Source organism: Ischnura elegans, chromosome 6 (assembly GCF_921293095.1).
Source record: "Ischnura elegans chromosome 6, ioIscEleg1.1, whole genome shotgun sequence".
NCBI lineage: Eukaryota > Metazoa > Arthropoda > Insecta > Odonata > Coenagrionidae > Ischnura > Ischnura elegans.
In genome coordinates this window covers 50,727,241-50,746,921 of record NC_060251.1, presented here as the reverse complement: position 1 = coordinate 50,746,921, position 19,681 = coordinate 50,727,241, and the positions used below count along the sequence as shown (strand labels likewise).

General features: G+C 38.3%; 2 non-coding genes across 2 annotated transcripts; one reads left to right on the top strand and one right to left on the bottom strand.

Annotated features, from left to right (window-relative positions):
- The first annotated feature begins 7,745 nt into the window (after positions 1-7,745).
- On the top strand, positions 7,746-7,817 carry Trnag-ucc. Its single transcript has one exon. It is a non-coding gene; the product is annotated as a tRNA-Gly (tRNA).
- Positions 7,818-10,717: 2,900 nt separating this feature from the next.
- Trnag-ucc lies at positions 10,718-10,789 on the bottom strand. The gene has a single exon. It is a non-coding gene; the product is annotated as a tRNA-Gly (tRNA).
- Positions 10,790-19,681: the final 8,892 nt, after the last annotated feature.

Below are 19,681 nucleotides of genomic sequence, written 5' to 3'. Positions count from 1 at the left end.
ACAATTTCGTCGATTTACCTGCGAAGCCAATATTTGCAGTAAATACGCCGCAAAAAGCATCTTTTTTAACGCTATATTTTTTTTACTCACGTCTCGAACTGAAAGCTTTGGTTGAATAAGTAATCGTCTCCAGAATCTCCCGAAGAACAAAGGAACATATTCACCAATAAAATAACTTTTTAACAATTTTATCAATTTACTTTTCATGCGTGAATAGATTATGTGAACATTCACGCCCATTCTAACATTGGCAACAACGTCCTCCAACGATACACCGCCTGAAAATAGCCAAAATGATTGAGTCCGTCGTGCATCGATACTTATTAGTCAATTTATCTGTAGCATTTTATAAAAGTAAAATAGTAAAAAAATTATAAAATTAATTTTTTGCGATAGATATGTTATGCTTCGTTAGTTTTTACCAGAAAGACTTATGCCGGGAATTGCATTCGAAAAGGGATTTAAAAGTTTTCTTTACAGAGTAGCGCCATGCAAATTGCATTAACATATGAAAAAATATGATATAAAAGTGAAAAGCAAAGAAAAGAAAGCATATTTTTTTCATGAAGAAAGCATTGGTGAAGTGGTATAGCACCCTTGTCCGAAACTTATTTTATTGCTGGCACTGATAACTCAACATTTTTATCTATCTCACAGCGAGCATCATTGTAATATATGGTAATGAACAAATTGATAATATTAACAGTGACTCCAGAGATGCTACAAATACAGATCTAGAAGATACTCCGCAAACCAACAAAACAAAATCTGACGCAGAAATTGCCCATATGGTGCTGGTAGAATTTATGCCACCTCCCATCCAACATAAATATTGTGGTGGATATATGTTATGGTAGAGAGAAAATTTAACTTCAAAAGTAGCTTCAGTATTAATTGGGAAGCTGAGTAAGACAACGGTAAATCCGGTAAGCGGTATGGATTCTGGTTGTAGAGTTTGAGGAACGACCCACCGACTTAGTAGCAGTTCAAGTCTACAAGTCCGCTATCATTCGTATGGAGATAGAAGTAGACGAGGTAATAATAAGTGAAATGCCTGGTTTAAAAAAACCAAGTAATGATGGGGAAGTATAACGCCTCAGTCGGGGAGGGAGGAAGGGCTGGGAAATAGGAGATTTTGGGTTAGGAAACGCGAAACGAGCGGGAAGAGAAATCAAAAAAGTATTGTAGGAGAAACAAGTTATTCGTCACAAAGACCTAGTCCAATTATCCTAAAGTGCAAAAGTCCACCAGGAAGAGTCCAAGGGATACGGAGATACATCAGAAAGACCACATAATAGTAAAACAGATGTAAAGGAATGGCGAAAAATATACCGCATTCTCCCTAAGGTGAACGAAACGAAACGTAATATTCAAAAGACTCGTAAAATAATAAAGGTGAGGAAATAGAACGTTGAAACTTTAATGGGAATGTGAGGATAGATTACTAGAAATCTCTGGAGATTCGTATGACAAAGAAAACTTGGATAACGAAGGAAATTAAAAAAGAAATGGTGGTGATAAGGAAGTGGAAGAACGTAGACACAGTACAGGGAAAATTCTAAGTAAAAATAATCATCTATTATGGTGAGAAACTAAGAAGGGAGAAAGAATTGGTGGAAAACAAGGAGAGACACTGCGAGGAAATGGAAAAGATTCAGAAGTAACGAGAGGTAAACGCGTTGTACGTCAAGGTGAAGTCGCTATCTGGCGGCAAAAGAGGACAAGACATGTCAAAAATTAATGCTAAAAATGGAAGAATGCTAACTGAGCAAATCGAAGTTCAGAGTAGATGGATGGGGAAAGAGTAGGATCTGCATGGCATCGGAAACAGGCAGGAAAGATTTCACATGTAGAAGAAGCAGTGGTGTGGCATAATCTTGAGCCAAGAAAGAGGCCGCTTCAAAGACATGGAAATCAAGGGAGCTCTCCCTGATATGACCTTCGTCTCCCTGATTTCGCGACAATGGAAAATAAGGCAAAGTGGTAATGAGAATATTAAAGAGAAGAATAGAGAAAAGGACTATCGATTACTTGGGCGAAGATCAGTTTGTATTCAGAGAAGGTAAGTAAAGATGTTGTTGAAGTTTATTCGGGATTGCCACCGGATAAGGTTCTTCATCTCTGCCGACGTTTCGATGGCCGGGTCGTCCATCGTCATCAAGCCCTGATGACGATGGACGACTCGGCCATCGAAACGTCGCACAGTGGGCTAGAATCGAAAAAAGCTGGCCAAAACCTCAAAATCGATTTTTTTGAGCTAGGAAGTTGAAACTTCGCATACACATTCTCAAATAAATTGTGCATAACTACCCAGATTATTTTGGTCCTGTGTTTTCACTTTAACAATATATGTGAGGTCAAAGTTGAGCAAATTTAGCGAAAAACGACCACCCTCGATTTTTTCTGAAAATTGCCGACTTTTTCCTCGTGCAGTTGTTTTATAAATAGTTTTATCGACAAAACTGCTATACCATCTTAATTGACACTTCCTATTCTTTCATTTGAAGGGTTTTTAAAGATTTTGTTTCATCAACAACCATAGATACATAGCAAAATGGCGGAGCCTGTTTTCAACCCATTTTTTTACATAAACGTAGAAAAAAAGTAGACATTGTCACCGGCTTACACTAAGTAACTTATATCATGTCGTTCTTTGAAGCTTTTATATTGTGAATCTAAAGTCAAACCTTGCACCAATTTGCAACCCCGAATTTTAAATCGTTTTTTCGAACGCACGGACGACTCCGGTTCTGGCCGGCGGCGGCGGAGAGTACGGCGACGCGGCAAGCGGGAGGATGCAATACGGTCTCATTCACTTTTACGTGTGGATAACAGATATATTAGTGACAGAAAATAATCACCAGAAAGTAAAATTAATTAATATTGCTACGAATGACTCTCATTATGCGATCGCTGGGCACTGCAAGAGGTGCACTGAAAGGTTTCTTTCTTTGAGTGCATTCCATGGAGAATGGACTAAAATCTCGTGCTTAAAGTGGAGAAACGGACTCTTTTATTAACATAAAAGCTCAATTTCTAGGCAAGAGCCCTCGATGATCCATGGCCTCCTCTTTCTAACCTGCCATACATATTTAAAGGCCTTCTGACAACAGTCGTTTTATAGTATTGTTGTAGTGTACCGATCCCTTCGAACTTGTTTTTGGTTTGAACTCCTGCTAGCTTTAGAAGTTTCGGAAGGCATATTACTCACATCGAATAATGTATTCGTTCTAAGAAATACAGTTCATTTTGAACTATGCCTTATGCTCAATTTAAAGTATTGATTTAAATCTCTTACCTATATATCAATGTCATTATTCTTAATAAACTGCGCTGCTGACAAAATAGTTATTTTTCAGAAATATTTTACCATACAGACATAACATAAACAAAAGCAACACAATTTACACTTTTCCCAACTAACATACTGCAATTAGCACTGTCAGCAATAAAAGGTTACTGTTTTTCATTCACTATCTGACGAGTTTTTATCACTTTCACTGTCTGAGCTAAAGCATTGTTTTCCTTTTTCAAAAACAGATCCATTACATTTTTCGGCAAGGTATGTGTTTCCTCCAGTTTAATTGGCGTAATTTTTGTCATTACCAGTTATTACATCAGGAGTTGTCTTCGGAATAAATCCCAATTTGTGGCCACTCGTGCCATTTTTCTAGTCAACCGTTCACGGAACTTTCTCACGTCCTTATATCGTGCCTATATTGCTTCCCCTGTCAGTTGCCGCAATTAAGAATGGACTCTGTTGCAATGTCAGCTCCTTGAATGAAGACCTTATGCACGGTTGGTGGCATACCATAATTGTATTTAAAGCGTCAGTGAGAGAGAGAAAATTAAATTATTTGGAGAGGAAATCTAGAATAATTGTGATGACTTTTGAATACTTGTGCCTGTTTCATGCTTCGCCTAACGAACAGCATTTTTTACCTAAACAAGAAGGCACAAAGGTGCTCACGAGCAATAATTCATGAGACATAGGCCCTCGTTCCCACGTGCAATTATATTTCGCATGTCCTCACTGCTATCAAAGCCGTGTTTGCAAATTGAAGTGCACTTTATATGCGACGCGAAACTAGGATCTGTGGAAATGCACGTTAAGATTCGAGTCGCAGTAAGAGAACAGAACCATTTTTGGAAACTTCTTATATAATCTCTGCTACAATAATTTCACTCGGGCAAATGAAATCATATGCTCGCGTCACTCTCTCATCGCTGGGGTTAATATTATATCCCTGGCATTTCAAAAATCGAGGGTGGTCGTTTTTCGCTAAATTTGCTCAACTTTGACCTCACATATATTGTTAAAGTGAAAACACAGGACCAAAATAATCTGGGTAGTTATGCACAATTTATTTGAGAATGTGTATGCGAAGTTTCAACTTCCTAGCTCAAAAAAATCGATTTTGAGGTTTTGGCCAGCTTTTTTCGATTCTAGCCCACTGTGCGTCGGCAGAGATGGAGAACCTTATCCGGTGGCAATCCCGAATAAACTTCAACAACATCATACGCCGGGAAAACCTCAGATCTTTCTTCGGTATGTAAAGATGCTATTGCGGTTATGAGGTCGCTCGTGAAGAGGAACCTAAGCTATAATCAGGTTGTGTTTGCCTTATTCGTGGATTTTGAAAAAGTATTTCATAGAGTGGACTGTACAAAATTATTGATATTCTCAAGAAAATAGGCGTCAATTGGAGGGATAGGCGACTCATTTGTAATCTTCATTTGGCCAATACTGCGCAAGTGAAGGTAGCGGACGGAGAAACTGGGAGGACAAGCTTTGCCCGAGTAGCCTTGGAGATAGTGAACAGTCTTGCCTTACTAGGCAAGACTGTTCACTATCTCCATTGTTTTCTGGAGTATATGCTGAGGTGATGGCAAGAGAAGCGTGGGATGAGGTGGGAACTGAAGTAAAAGTGGGAGGAATGATGTAAAATCAGTAAGGTTCACGGACGATCAGGCGTTGATTAGCCAGTCAGCGAGAGGGCTGAAGAGTATAGTGGATGCATTACACAAGAAATGCGATGAATATGGTATGAGGATTACTCACAAGAAGACTAAAGTCATAATTAAGTTAAGCAAATTTCCAGGAAATATAAAATTATCCACGCAACGCTTTACTCCCTCCGAACTAAATGTTACCATAGAGTAAGAATATATACTTACTCTATGATGTTACCCAAAATTTATTAAAACAATTAATAATGTGTTAGTACAATCATAATTAAACTACTTGATAACCTTTTGGGAGGGGTATTAAAGTTCGAGCAATTGGTTGCTGATTCTCCAAAAAGCAATAGATTGATTGCTATAAAATATAATTTGAACCGTCCTTCCCTATATTTGTAGATTTACAGTTCTCCCTTTACGTCATCATTACCTTTTCTAAGTATTCAAAATTTTCTACCCCATAAGAGGATATAAACCTAAAGAAGAAGCTGAAACCAATGCATTAAATTTAAATCTACAAAAAATTATATTTTGCCGACGCGTAATTTTTCCGTTCAAACGCTCATTTATCTATGTAAGACGAAATTGTTTTCTTGATGGTCAGAAATTATAAGAGGATCAAATAGTTTAACATATTTTTTAAAGATTAAATAAGTCGTAACTTATTGTAGAAAATCCAAATAAATTAATTTGTTGATAGTGCGTTTAATGCTCAATATATTTTTTTTGCACGGCAGGCTGAGATTTAACAAAAATTGCTATTTTTTCGAGCATTTATTATGTTTCGTATCTGGTCTCAGCTTACTAATTTTTTCAATTCGTATTGTCATTTGTCTTGAGGTATCCTACAGGCAATACCTAAATGGGATTCCTACTTTATCCTAATTTATTTGAAATGTGCTTTTAATGATGATTCCACGGATAAATAAAAATAAATTGGTCAATTTATTATTTATGCGGTTCATAAAGATTCACGAGCTACGATTGAGACACAAGATAAAAGTAAATGGACAAGAACGGAGAAAGTGAAGCGGACGGAGACGAAGAAGAACGACGAAGTGTAGGACATAGCAAGGGAGGAGAGAAAACTGTGTTACAGGAAAGAATGTTGGGTAAGTGAGAGATAGAAAGGAAATAAGAGATTTGATGGAAAGGAATTTCATAGTGAATTGAAGAGGAAATCCATGATAGGAGGAAGTACAGCCAGAATGTTTAGTAAATACTCATTACAAACCTACCTTAATCGGTAGGTTACTTTAGTAATTATATATAAATTTTGACACATTTTTGTACGGATTATATTTATGAAAGTTTTATAAGTGCCTAAAATACCATAGCATGCGTCTTCGTCATCCCTAACGTCCAGTTGCAGCCTTCAGGAAGAAGAAATTTCCTCCCGAGATTCTACACTTGATGATTACTGTGAAATCCGATAAGGAAATATTTATCTGAAGCGAAGATCAAAAGTTTCTTTGAAATCCAGGGGAAACAGAATACTCCACGAAATATACGAAATAATATATAAACGCATTGTATATTTTTCTTTTGTACTCCACGTGGATTTAAGAAAAAAATTAGATGGACAAGGCTTTATGGGAAAACCTCATGGACGAGAAGTTAAAAACATTTTACCTTCTTCCAGAAATACTTAAATTGGAAAAACTAAGAAATTAATATTTTTATGTATCGGGAGTTACGTTTTTCATTGAAAACGAAATCTCTAAAACATTTTGACGGGTTGAAACACCATGAAGAACAAACGATATTCTCAAAAATGTCAAGGAATAATAAAACTGTACCTTTCAATTCTTACTTGCCGGATTTTCTCGCTACTACATGAGATTGCTTTAATTAGTAACCAAATCAATTATTCAAAAATATTTGAATACTTCCGGGTTTTTGGAGACGAAATCTCACCAATCTCTGTGCTCTACACTTCCATAAATAATATCCATTTCCCAATCTCGAAGACCACCGTGTTACCTTGAGATTCGTCTACTTCCATGCGGCGCAGAGGCTGAGCACGGTGACACTCAGCTGTTCAACAGTCACAAACCCGAGCGAGAAGGTTCCCAAAATTTCAGTCATCTAAACCCCATCCTCTCCACATCGCCTCCCCTACCTTCCCTAAGCACTGCCCCCCTATGTTCCCTGCCTCGGGTCCAAGGCCACTTGCTAGTCGGCTAGGCTCGCTAGCCACTAGGCCGAGTTTTTGAGGGGTGGGGGGAAAGATCCACAACTCGAAAGTGGCCGATGTACCCGGGAGCCTTAATGGAGAGATTAGAGGGACACGGGATTACCAACCGTTTTATACAAACCTACCCTTACTGCAGCTAGAATACCTAGATGATGATGATGGACAGACAAATGCAATAGTTGGATGGTATCTTAATTGTTCCAACACAAAAAATTAGATATGCCCTCCAAATTTGCATTCAGATCACAAAAATAACAATTATAACAAAACACTTAGAAAAGAACTCTAGAACGAGCTTGAAATAAATATGACTATCTTAACATTCCCGCTTTTAAACATCCAAGTATAAATCCAAACAACATAAAAGAGGCGGTAATCCATGAAATATCCATGGATATGTACCCTAGAGCAAAATAATAGCCATTAGTGGGACCTAAATATCAGGGAATAGCCATAAATATAGGGGGTGGGGATCTTAACGGTATATTCTGTGGCAGAATTAATTCTTAATTTACGCCTATACGCTGAATGCCCATTCTCACAAAAAGTAAAGTCATCAAAAATTGCCACGCTTACTTATTACAAGGCGTCGGTGGTGTAATGGTCAGCATAGTTGCCTTCCAAGCAGTTGATCCGGGTTCGATTCCCGGCCGACGCACATTTTTGGTATTTTACTTTTTTAATATTTGAATCGGCATGAATAATTATTTATTATACATCATTATCATCCCTCTCTTTATGATATTACGTAATCATATATAAATTCCAAAAAAAAATTCTGCTTTCCAGATAACTCCCGGCGCTCTTAATATATGAGTCAGGAATTTTCAAGGCTGTGCATTATATCTTCATTTAAATATTTTAAATATCGTATAATTAAGTGGTGCTATAAGCGAACCTGGAGAGACAGGCTTCACGTATATTAACAGTTAATGTTGAAAAACTTTCAAAAGGTTTCCCAGATATGTAGTGAACGTCTTCGAGGTGTATGAAATTTAAAACACTTGGTAAACATCCTACAATCAATATTGTTATTTTGGGAAGAAGTTATTAGGTAACAGTAATGTCATTGTCTACTAATAAGACTCGTCAGGTCACGCTCTGAAAACCGGGTGGATTCATTGCTTATCCTCCCTCTCGATATCCGAGGGCTGATTATTTTATCAACCTCCGATGGGTCATGAACAGATGATGAAGCGATTGATTAAAAATTATTACATTGGCAAATATTGAGCACATTTTTGGTGTTCTTTCGACATAATCACCTAAGCGATTAAGGAATTATTCGTGCCTGTGGGCAATATTTACTCTACCCTCTTCATAGGATGTTGCCGCTAATGACTTCCCATGAATTTTGCCTTTATCCTGATGCTCAACGCCTGTTTAAAAACGCTTCCCTCCTAGCCATATCTTCATCTCAGCATAAGCATGGAAGTCACACGGCACTAGGTCGGCATTTCATGGCGGGTGATCGAAAATGTCCCATTGAAATTTCTCAACGAGCAGTTGGGCTGCATCAGCGCTGAGATGACGGGCGTTTTTATGAATCAGAACACTTCAAGAAGTCAGCATGTCTCTTCTTTTGTTTTCGACGAGAATGGACGTAATATTTCACACTCTAGCCACAGTGCATAATAAAATTCTCTTTTATCGGCATAAATGTCAAGACATGTCAATGCTGAAGCCATTTGGCGAGTTTTCTGGCTGTCTCTCCCCAGTGCACACTTGGCGGGAGAATCAATTGAGGCAGTATAGTTAATGAGATTGCCACTAACCTTAAACTAACAACTTACGGTCAGAAATGACTTGAGCGTGTGGCGCGGAGGACACGCAGTTTCCCTATCTGCGCAGTACCCGTCTATCCCTTGTATGGTGTTGAGCGATCGGAGGATTGTATCGATTGAAAAAAAACCGCCCTCGTATGTTTTTTAGGTTTTCCACCGTTAAAGAGTGTGTGTGTCATTTTCGTTAAATTCCATTTAGTGCCCTTCTAATGCTGCTCTAATTATAATTATCCCCCAAAATATTGAGCTTCCCGCATTATATTTTTTGAAACTCCATTGCTATTACTACCGTACGAATTCGACTATTTTTTTATGTTAAGGACGTTCCCTTATAATCTTTTTAAGGAAAAAATATAGATTTAACCTAGGATGTAGATGGTACTTTGAAATAAAACTGTTATTAAGAGCTGGATAACATAGTGTCAAGATTAAAATACATTGTAATCATCTTTTAATAATAGTATCATATTTTGATTCGTTAGAAATTCATCGCTGAGATTGACGACAACATCTATTATTATCAGTACCGCAGACGACTTAGAAAGAAAAGAGGTGTGACAAGATGACATGGCTTAATGAGATAAAGTTGAGGGATGAGGACTACGAGAATGACCGAGTCAAGGAAATGTAGAAAACCGCGGCAAAGGGAAAAATGCTCGGAAAGTAGAGAACAGCTTTTACTCGTGTAACATACAAATTAAGGGGTGTGGGCCATAAGTTGAGGATAGAATAAAATGCATTCGATGAATCCACAAGACTAAAAGAGTCGGTGATACTTGCAAGTATTAGCGGAAATGCCAAGCAGATCCGCTCCAAAACCACTCCACATGAACTCTCACCTATGTCACGAGCGTCAGTGTTGTAAATGTCAGTATATATTTTCCTCCTAAGTGTCGTGCATATAGGGTTGAGCATGAAACTAAAACAAAATTTACTAAATTTATCAGTTATAGCTCAGTTATTTTCCAAATTAGTGAAACGGAATAATACTTTATACGCTTATTGTAAAGCTTCGGTTGATATTTTATTCAATGACGTACGGTTTGTGAGAAATTGAAACTAGCGCTAACAATTTTTTTACTCGCCTATAACTTTTAGTTTTGTTTAATACTTCATTGTATTCCATATTCATGGACATGCCTACTAGACGGTAGGAAACGAGGATACTTGGAGCACGAGGCAAGAATTTGCGGAAATACGAAAGGACAATTTCCATAACGACTCCAAGTGAATTAAAATTTGTATCTAAAGCGTCCATGAAGTAATTTTTAACACAGTTGTCTACCAAGCAGTTGATCCGGGTTCGATTTCCGAATATGTATATGACGTTGGTCGTTTCTAATAGAGCATGCATGAAATGAAATATTCTAAATAATATTAGTATTTATAACGCAGTTCAATTGAACTAAACATTTCAATTCGTATCTGTTTCCGACTATCTTCTTCGAAAAATAATAACATTGATATACGAGATGTTTACCACGTGTTTTAAAGTTCAAACACCTCAATGACGTTCACTGAGAAACCTTTTGAACGTTTCTAAACCTTTAACTTAAACAGTTAATTTACGTGAAGCCACTTAATAATAGGATCTCTAAAAAGAGTTAAATGAAGATATAATGCACAGTTTTGAGAATCCCTAACTCGGTATTTAGAGAGTTATCGGGAAAGCAGAAAAAATATTTCAATTTTATTAAGGATTACGTAATATCATAAAGAGGGATATAATAAATAATTCGTATTCAATCATTAAAAAAGTCAAATACCAAAAATGTGCGTCGGCCGGGAATCGAACCCGGATCAACTGCTTGGAAGGCAACTATGCTGACCATTACACCACCGACGCCCTCCAGTAACGACTCGCCAGAAATTGAAATTGACACCAGTCATGATAATTTTTGATGACTTCATTCTTCGCGAGGAAGAGCTTGCAGCAGCTAAAGGTAACCTAACGATAAATTCTACCTCAGACTAAAGCGTTACAATATCTGGCTCTAGAATTTGTCGACGAATTATTTATCTACGCAACCAATGTGAATGTCAATCATTGAAAACCTGGAGGAACAAGCTCTGTCTTATAGCTCTGTCTCAACTTTCCAATTATCCCACCATGGATGATTTCAGGATCAAGGCTTGAACATAGTTCTACAATACGACCCATAAAATATACCCTTTTACATTAAATCTACTATTTCATAGCATAATCCTGATCTAATCAATGCATTTGCTTTCGAAAGCTGAGAAAATGACGCCTAATGAAAAAATAACCTCACGGGTATAACCACTCTCGAAAGCTTTGGTGTTTCCCTGGAGAATAGATTGCGTGAAGAGTTCTCGGGATCGCCACCGGGTCAAGAACTGCATCGCTGCCGACGTTTCGATGCCCAACTCGGACATCGTCCTCAGGGACGAAGAGACTCAAGGTCCCGAGGACGATGGCCGAGTCGGACATCGAAACATCGACAATAAGCAGTTCCTGACCGGATGGCGATCCGAAGAACTCTTCACGATACCCACTCCAAATATTCACTCACTTCTCTTTATCCCCTAATCCTCTTCAAAACCGCAATCTGTATAAATGCGCCCTCGGGCACTACGACCAGTGAAACAATTCTCTCCCCCTTCCCGAAGCTTGGGTGAAGAGGTAAAAACTTCGTGTCACCCCATCCACTCGCTGGTGTCTCCAGAGCACTCACACACGATCTGATTGAAATCATTTCTCCCCTCGCCCGCGCCCGACAATCTTCTCGCTCAATTGCCCGCGATCTAAAAAGAGGGAAAGTTGCCCCCACGTTGCCCTTCCCCTAACCTCCAAAGCAGTCATTAACTCGTATGCAAGGGCCATTGTCCGCCGTCCGGTCAGATGCACACAGGGATATCCTGCTCTTGATGGGACGAGATCGCTGCAAAAGACGGAAGGGAGGGAGGGCACACTGCAACTATATTTTCCGTCGGCACATGTACAATCGCGAGAATGAATCTCTTCATACATCTCCCGATGGATTGATTGTAATGGCCTGGGATGACTTCTATGGAGTGCTACGCGGCAAACGGGATTGCTAACAGGAGCTTAGTGGACATTTACACGCTCCAGTTTCTTATTCAATTAAGACCATGTGTACTACGTCATGCGCATACTTAAAAAATCATAATGGAAGGGAAGCTGATGAACAATATGAATACTCTCCTTTTTTTAATCGGACTGTAACGTAATTATTGGCTAAGTTTGGATACGAAATCGATGGGAATGGAAAGGAAATAGTAAATTATGACTTAACTCATGACGAAGGAGAGAATGCATATGGAGTAATTTTGGAGTGTACATGCTTGGCATTTTCGCAAATGCTTGCAAGTACCACCGACACCCTTAATCTTGTGGATTCATAAAAGCAATTTTCTTCTATAGCTCAACTTATGGCCCACATCCCTTAGCATGTACGTTACGTACGTAAACGTCGTTCTCTACTTTCCGAGGATTCTTCCCTTTATCGCTGTCTTCTGCATTTTCTCGATCCTCATTACTCGGCCATTCTATTCCTCATTCCTTCTTTTTATCTAATTAAGTAGAGTCATCTTCTCACTCATCATGTCCACAACTTCCGCGCTTATTTTTCTGTGAGTACTCTTCTAGCTTAGTGAGACTGTTGTCTTCCGTAATGGAAATTTCAAACTACTGCTTGAGACTTGTGGAATGGAGAAGAGGAGGGAGATTTGGTAGGAATCTCAATGCGTTGCATAGCCTTAAATAGAGATAAGATTGTTCTCGAGGGTTTTTTATCATTATATTCTCCTGTAATAGCGTACGGCGCTTTTGTCTTATACGCCCTTCAACGAATTTATTTCAGGAAAAAAATACTTTCTATGGCTAAAAGAGATTTTTGAGCGATGAAGAATGGGAACATCAGGAGACTACATCTGATTAAATGGAAAATTCAATTACACGACCGACAAAACTCACATGAAAACTATAATTAATAATTTTCGTGATAGGTACAGTTTTCCCCGCCCCAGATTAAGCTTTTTTAGATTGAAAAGTTACACAAGAGCAGAGCCATTGGAGGTTGATCGAAGAGTCTAGAGTCCAAAATTTGGGGGAAACCAAAATTCCCAAACAAAAATCCTCACCTCTGATAGGTATGAATGAATTTTCGTGACGTGACTCCATTGAAAATTAGCCATTCGAAACTCACTCAATTATCGATCATACAAATTTTAAAAAGTAATGAAGAATTTCATTGTTCTCTGAGATAAGGGTGTAAATATGTCAATTAAATGCTATCGAAATCCCAATAGAATTAAAATTTATTTGTGTTGAAAATTGCACCTCTTAATTCCAAAACGTTAGGTACAAATGATCAGGCACTCAATGAAGACATAAAGATTAGAAAATTAGGGTCGCTAAGGGAATATTCGGGATAATTTTTCAAGAAAAGACCACCTCCTTAGTACTGCAATGCTCTCCTTCAAAATACTTTTGAAAAACCGACATTTTTAGCGCAATATTTACCTAGTTTACGGGATAAAGAATACTGCCTTGGTGGCGGTGGGGTAAAGCCCTCACCAGCTAATCCAGGGGTCGTGGGCTCGAATGCCGCCTGGGTGGCTTTTCTCCCATTCAGGGCTTGGATGCATGTGAGTGTTCATCAGCTTAATTGAAGAGGACTGCGTAAAATGACATTATTATTATTATTATAGTCAAAATTTATTTTAATAATTAAAAAAGCTAGATAGAAATACTTTTAAATTATTCCGAGGGCTGGAAAGAGCGCATAAATTGCAATAAAAAAATCACAATATAACATACTCTTTCTCATTACTGAATCTAAAATGTTATTTTTTAGCATCATTTTACATTAGGTCCATGAGGGGCTAAAAAAAATAATGCGCTAGTCTCATACCAGAAAAAAATATTTTTAGAGAACTGATACGAGGGATTGGATGAAATAAAAGAGGAGAGATGGGAGGCGCGGGACACGGACAGGCAAGTGTATTATTTCGGATGAGACGGCGAAGGGGAGCGGGAGGTCGGCGGCGAATGGGCCCAGAAAAGCTATATAGTGAAACTGTCAAGTGCAGAGAATGCGGAGGGGAGGGGATGGGGTGGGTATTTTCGCAGAGGGTTGGGGTGTGGGACGTTGACGCGCATTGAGGTGGTAGCTGAGTGAGGCAGGGGGAGGATATAAGACAGGAGTATTAAAGAGGGGGGAGGAAAATAAGCAAGAGGAGAAGACGGAGGATGAAGGAGGATGAATTCGGGCTTAGCCAGACGACGACGAGGATTTTTAGATGATGCTGGAGTTGACGAAGAGACAGAGAGATAGGTAGGCGTACACAGAGGGTAGAGAGAGAAGCGTTGAAGGAACATCTTTGCGTGGCATCTCTTTTGATGTGACGGCCCTTTCAGCGGGCCGAACGAAATGATAGAGCTTTTAGCTACCGTGATAGGATGGATAGTATTTGGTAGTAATATCGTGGAAGCGAAAAATAAATGATTCTGCAATAAAATATTTTTATTTTTTGCACACTCTAAAATCTCTGTAAACTTGGAATTGAAGGTACTCTTGTAACTTTTTGCAGATCTTGCTGTTTGCAGCAAAGAAAAAAGAAAAGAATAGGCGGAATAGGATTATAAGGAAAACCTATGGGAAGAACGAGAAGCCAACTTTTGTTGCACGCCAATACATTAATTGAGGGATTTGAAGACAAAGGGAACAAGTGATATTTTTTCTAAACAGAATTAGGTGTATAAATTGATAGAAGAAGGATACAAAAACTTGGTGGCCAAGGGATACGAATGCATTTCTGATCTGTGTTGACATCGAGTGGGAAATCAAAGGCACCACTAATTATCTCGTTGAACTCGTTTGTTTTATTTACCTAATTTCCGTACCTTGCTCTGTTTAGAAAAAACAATCACTTGTATCCATTAACTTCTCACCCAAGATGAGAAAAATACTTACTTCAAAGTTTCTGATCGCAGATTAGCAAACTACTTATTCATAATTAGCTAAGGCTTGATTATCTATTTTTGACGCTGACGCGTACGGTGCAAGTCCGCGAAGGTAGTAAGCTTGATGGGGCAGGGAAGGATATAATGCAGGAGAATTGAATGAAAAAGGAAAGTAAGAGAGGGCAGAGGACAAAGGATAAAGAAGGACACATTCAGGCTATGACAGACGATGCTGGAAAGAGAAACGTGTATATATATAGACTCAGGTAAGAGAGAAGCGTTGTGTGTACATCTTTACATGGCATCTCTTTTGATGTGACGGCCCTTTTCAACGTGCAGGGCAAAATGATACAGCTTTTAGCTTCCGTGGGAGGAGCGCGCACTCACAGAAAACCATCCCCGCCAAGTGAAAGGTGGGTATTGAAATAAAAAGAGTTGTGGGAACCAATTTCGGAAGAGGAATGTTTTATCATCCCCACGAGCCGCGAACTCCTTTTTGCAGTTGTCACGTGTCACTCTCATCATGACAGAAGTATCTCGCGCTAATATTTTTCAGGCCGAGAAAGATACCTAGGAGACAGACAAATGCAAAGAACCGGCTGTAAAACTTCATTCCCACTAACCACTCATCTAAACTTTTAACTAACTCCCAGCGCTCAAATTAGACGAGTGTCATCAAGGTACGAGATTCCCGAAAGATTTGTTTACTGGTATGACTCTCGCAGATAGGTACTCTCTCGTATCCTGTGCTAAAATTTTTAAGGCCGAGAAAGATACCGATGGGAAAGACAAATATAAAGAACTGGCTGTAAAACTCCACTCCTAATAACCACTCATCTAAATGTTTAACTATCAAATTAGTCGAGTGCCATCAAGGTGATAGATTCCAGTAAGACTTGCATTCAGGTAGGACTCGTACAGATGGTCTCATATCTGGCAAAACAAGCATACAAGGGTATTAAAATAGGCCATAAATATCATTTACATTGAGGAAAAAACATAGATACAGCAGGCATTTACACCCATCTTGCGATTGTAATGCAGGTCTCGGCCAAGTAGAAATAAATAAATAATTATAACAATAAAATACACAAATGCATGAAATGGAGTTGGATTATAGGTAGTTTAAACTCGTATATTCATTCCCATAGGGACGTCCAATATATTCTAACGAAAAAAAAACACATTTAAAGAAATGTTTGAGAGAAAAAAAAATATAATTAGCCATATTTTATTAAGACTAATAATAATTAGTCTTAAAGAGTTACAAGCTTGCTATCCTTCGAAATATACCAATATTATGTTTTTTTCTGGGAAATACAAGTATCAGCAATAAAAAATCGAAATGTACCAGACTAAAGTCTTTTGCCTGACTAGCCATAACAAGATAATCAATACTTCCCTACATACTTGAAAGAAAGACGAACGAAAGAATGACTGAACTTGCCAAAGGAGCAAATGGAATTAAAAAAAATATTTCATAGCACAAAAAAACACGGCAAAGAAAGCTGAAATATGATAAGATATTCGTAGAATTGAAAATGCAAAAAAAATTTCAAAATATTGATTCTGGTCATTGCTGGAAAGTTCTTGATTACTATGGCATTCCTTTGGTGACTTAATAAAAACTCATATGACTTCAAAACCGACGTCATTTGACATGAGATTAAATATTATTTGTTATTCTAATATCAAAGTAGAAATAGTTTCATTTTTAAGAAGTGTAGGATTTTGACGAGTTTCAACAAATTCCATACCTTGAATAGAGCAAAGGAGAGTTAACGACTTCATTCACAAAAATAGAAACAAGATATTCGATTTTGATAATGAAATGCATCAGAAGACATGCTATTATTCCCTCATTGGCATCTCACAAATACAACCATTTATACATTTAAGAACGCCTACGTAAATTTCGACAGTTTTTCAGAATATGTCTGTAGTTATAGGTGAAATTAATCGGTTATCAAGCAACGACAATCTGGATTCCTTTCTTACACTCTAAACTTATCTATTCTCGCCATCTCGCTGCCAAGTCCTTATCCTCGCTGCCATATACCTTAACTATAATCTCAACTCCTTGCTTATTATTAAAAAGTTTTCTCGATCGCCCTGTTTTTAAATAAATGATCCTCTATATCACAAAGAGCAATTTTAATATATGAAGGCGAAAATAATTGCAAGCAAAATTCTTACTAGCAAAATGAAATGACTCAATCCGGAAAAACCGCCACTCTCTCAAGATAATATATTAGTATTTAATAGATTTAATAATAGGAGTTAATATATTATACATTTTTCACTCCCAATGAAGGCAGTGGGCGAGGTAATCAATATTAAAAAATCATAAGTACGCGATTAACAGCAAAATTTAAAGTTTTGAAGCATGGAAAATGACTGCGAGATTCTTAACGAAGGGCTACAAAATAAGACGCTGTAAATTTACTGATTATTACCAATAACCCAGAAGGATGGTAAAATGAATTGATTATTCTGGTCAGCCCAATTCATATCTTTCGATACAGTTTTAATGAACCGGATTTTCTACTAATAACCCCTACTACCGCTATGAGAAAAGCAGAACTTCTTACAGCTATTCCATCCAATACCGTGTATTAAGCATATTTTCACGTAAAGAGCCCCAACCCATAGAATTGATTTGTCCACATACTACCTAAAATTCCTTGCAGAGAAGCATTTTCAATCGCCAAAAATTCCTTCAAATATTGCCATCTTCCACTAGCTTCTGTGGCAGTTTTTCTAATGCCGGTGGCATTGAGGCATGCAAAGGAAAGAGAAAACAAAAAACATCCAACCCTCCTCGTCTCATAAGCGATTCCGCTCTCGTACGAGTCAGCTCGGTGGCGTAAAGGAGCAAAAGGGATGCTTGGGAGTGGAAGCGAGTTGCCGTCTGCAAGACGGGCCGACGTATTTAAAATGCCAGGGATATGGCTTCCAATCGGAAAAGCCGACGAAACAAAAGGTCTAAGAAGTCACGGGGAAAAAAAGGTTGAACACCAAAGGGGAGTTCGCGATAAGGATGAAAACTTGCTACCGAGCAAGTATGTGTGAATTTTCCCCCACATTCCACTTGTCTACCATCTGAAGATCTCATTTCGAAGGTGAAGTAGTCCCTCGTTTTCGATTTTCCGGCAACCCTTATTAACATTCAAGGGTGATCTTTTAAACCATTCAGTGATAAGACGACACGTTACTTTTCTCTTGTCACAAATCAGATTCATCAGATTTTAGATTGTCTGAGTACACAGGGTGTTTCAGGAGGAAAGAATCTGCAATATTTCAGGGGAGACAATTTTAAGCAATTTTTGTCCATTAACATGGGGTCGCAACTTCTTAGTTCCGTTGCTAAGGCAACGCAAACATTTTTGGGTGCACTTTGCAGTTACCATGAAAACGGTGTTTCTTGGGTATCCAGCCTTGTCGACATTTTATTAAATAATCTGGATTTTTAAGGAAAATATATAATTAAGGTTGGGAGAAAATGTGCGATTATAATTTTCTGAATTAATCTTCGATCTTAATCAAGCGAGATCTAAGAGCGGGTATCAAATATACGATTGCGCATTTTGAGATTAATTATCGAGTCTTCTCACTGTCTTTTGCATCGTCTCCTTTCTCCTCTATACGTCATACATAAACACATACCTCAAACGTCCCCGGCCTCTATAATCCTCCTTCCTAAGAGTTTACACTAATGGACCAATGTTCCTGACGTTACGTATTATTCCATTCTCCAGTATTTTCTAACAAAAACTACATTAGATAATCTTCATCGGTTATCTCTTCCGGTTTTTTTCATCAACAAAATTATAAACAAATTATTAATTGGATTTGCGTGTATAAGACATTAACGATGTAGCCAAAAACAACAACCATCAAGGATGAAATTCACCGGTGAAAACTCATGTGGCTCAGCCAGGATTCAAACCCGGCACCTCTGATTTCTACCAATGACACAACCAAGAAATCTTCTTCCTTCATCAAATCTTAATGCTAATTCTTTTCACATTGAATTTCATCCTAGGCGAAAATAACTTGCATCCCCTCGCGTGGCTGCGAACGAAGTTACTTGTCTCATGCAGTGCTTTGTAAATTCGACTTGCTACCTCCCAGAGTGCATGGAATGCAAGAAATAAAGAAGAGAAACAAGCAATTTTTAACTAATTACACCTTACTATACTACGGCATCACAGAGAGAAGGAAATATAAAAAACGAATCCTTAGAAAATAGCGAAAAGCATAGGAAGAAAGAAATCCGCAATCACATAAATAACCTACCGGGTCGATACGTCAGACTAAGGGCAAGCTCCCTCTCTTTCAAAAATGTGTCACAATCGTTAGGAATGAATCCGGTATCAAGCGTTCGGAGTGAAAAATTGAGACATCTTCGCATCGGCAGATTCGAGAGATAAAAAGGGAGGTTATTAGGGAGACGTGAGAAGCCAAGCTGATGAAGTCATCGTGGTAACTCCAGGGAGCGGCGCAGAGGCTTAGAATTAATTCACCCCTTTCACCAACCGAAATTTAGAGCAACAAAAAGTCGACTGCCCGCCGGCAAGGAGAAACCTTTAAAATTTGAAGCTGATCTCTTTTCACAACACATTCTCACTGAATTGAAAAAAGCTTTAAGTGCTGAATCATTCGCCATTGTCCCATAAAAAGTTTCGGGATGCACTTAACTCAATTTATCACTATAAGCCCACCCGGTAGGACATTTATAAAGGACGTTATATTATTCTCCCCCTTTCCTTTACGCAGATTATTCTC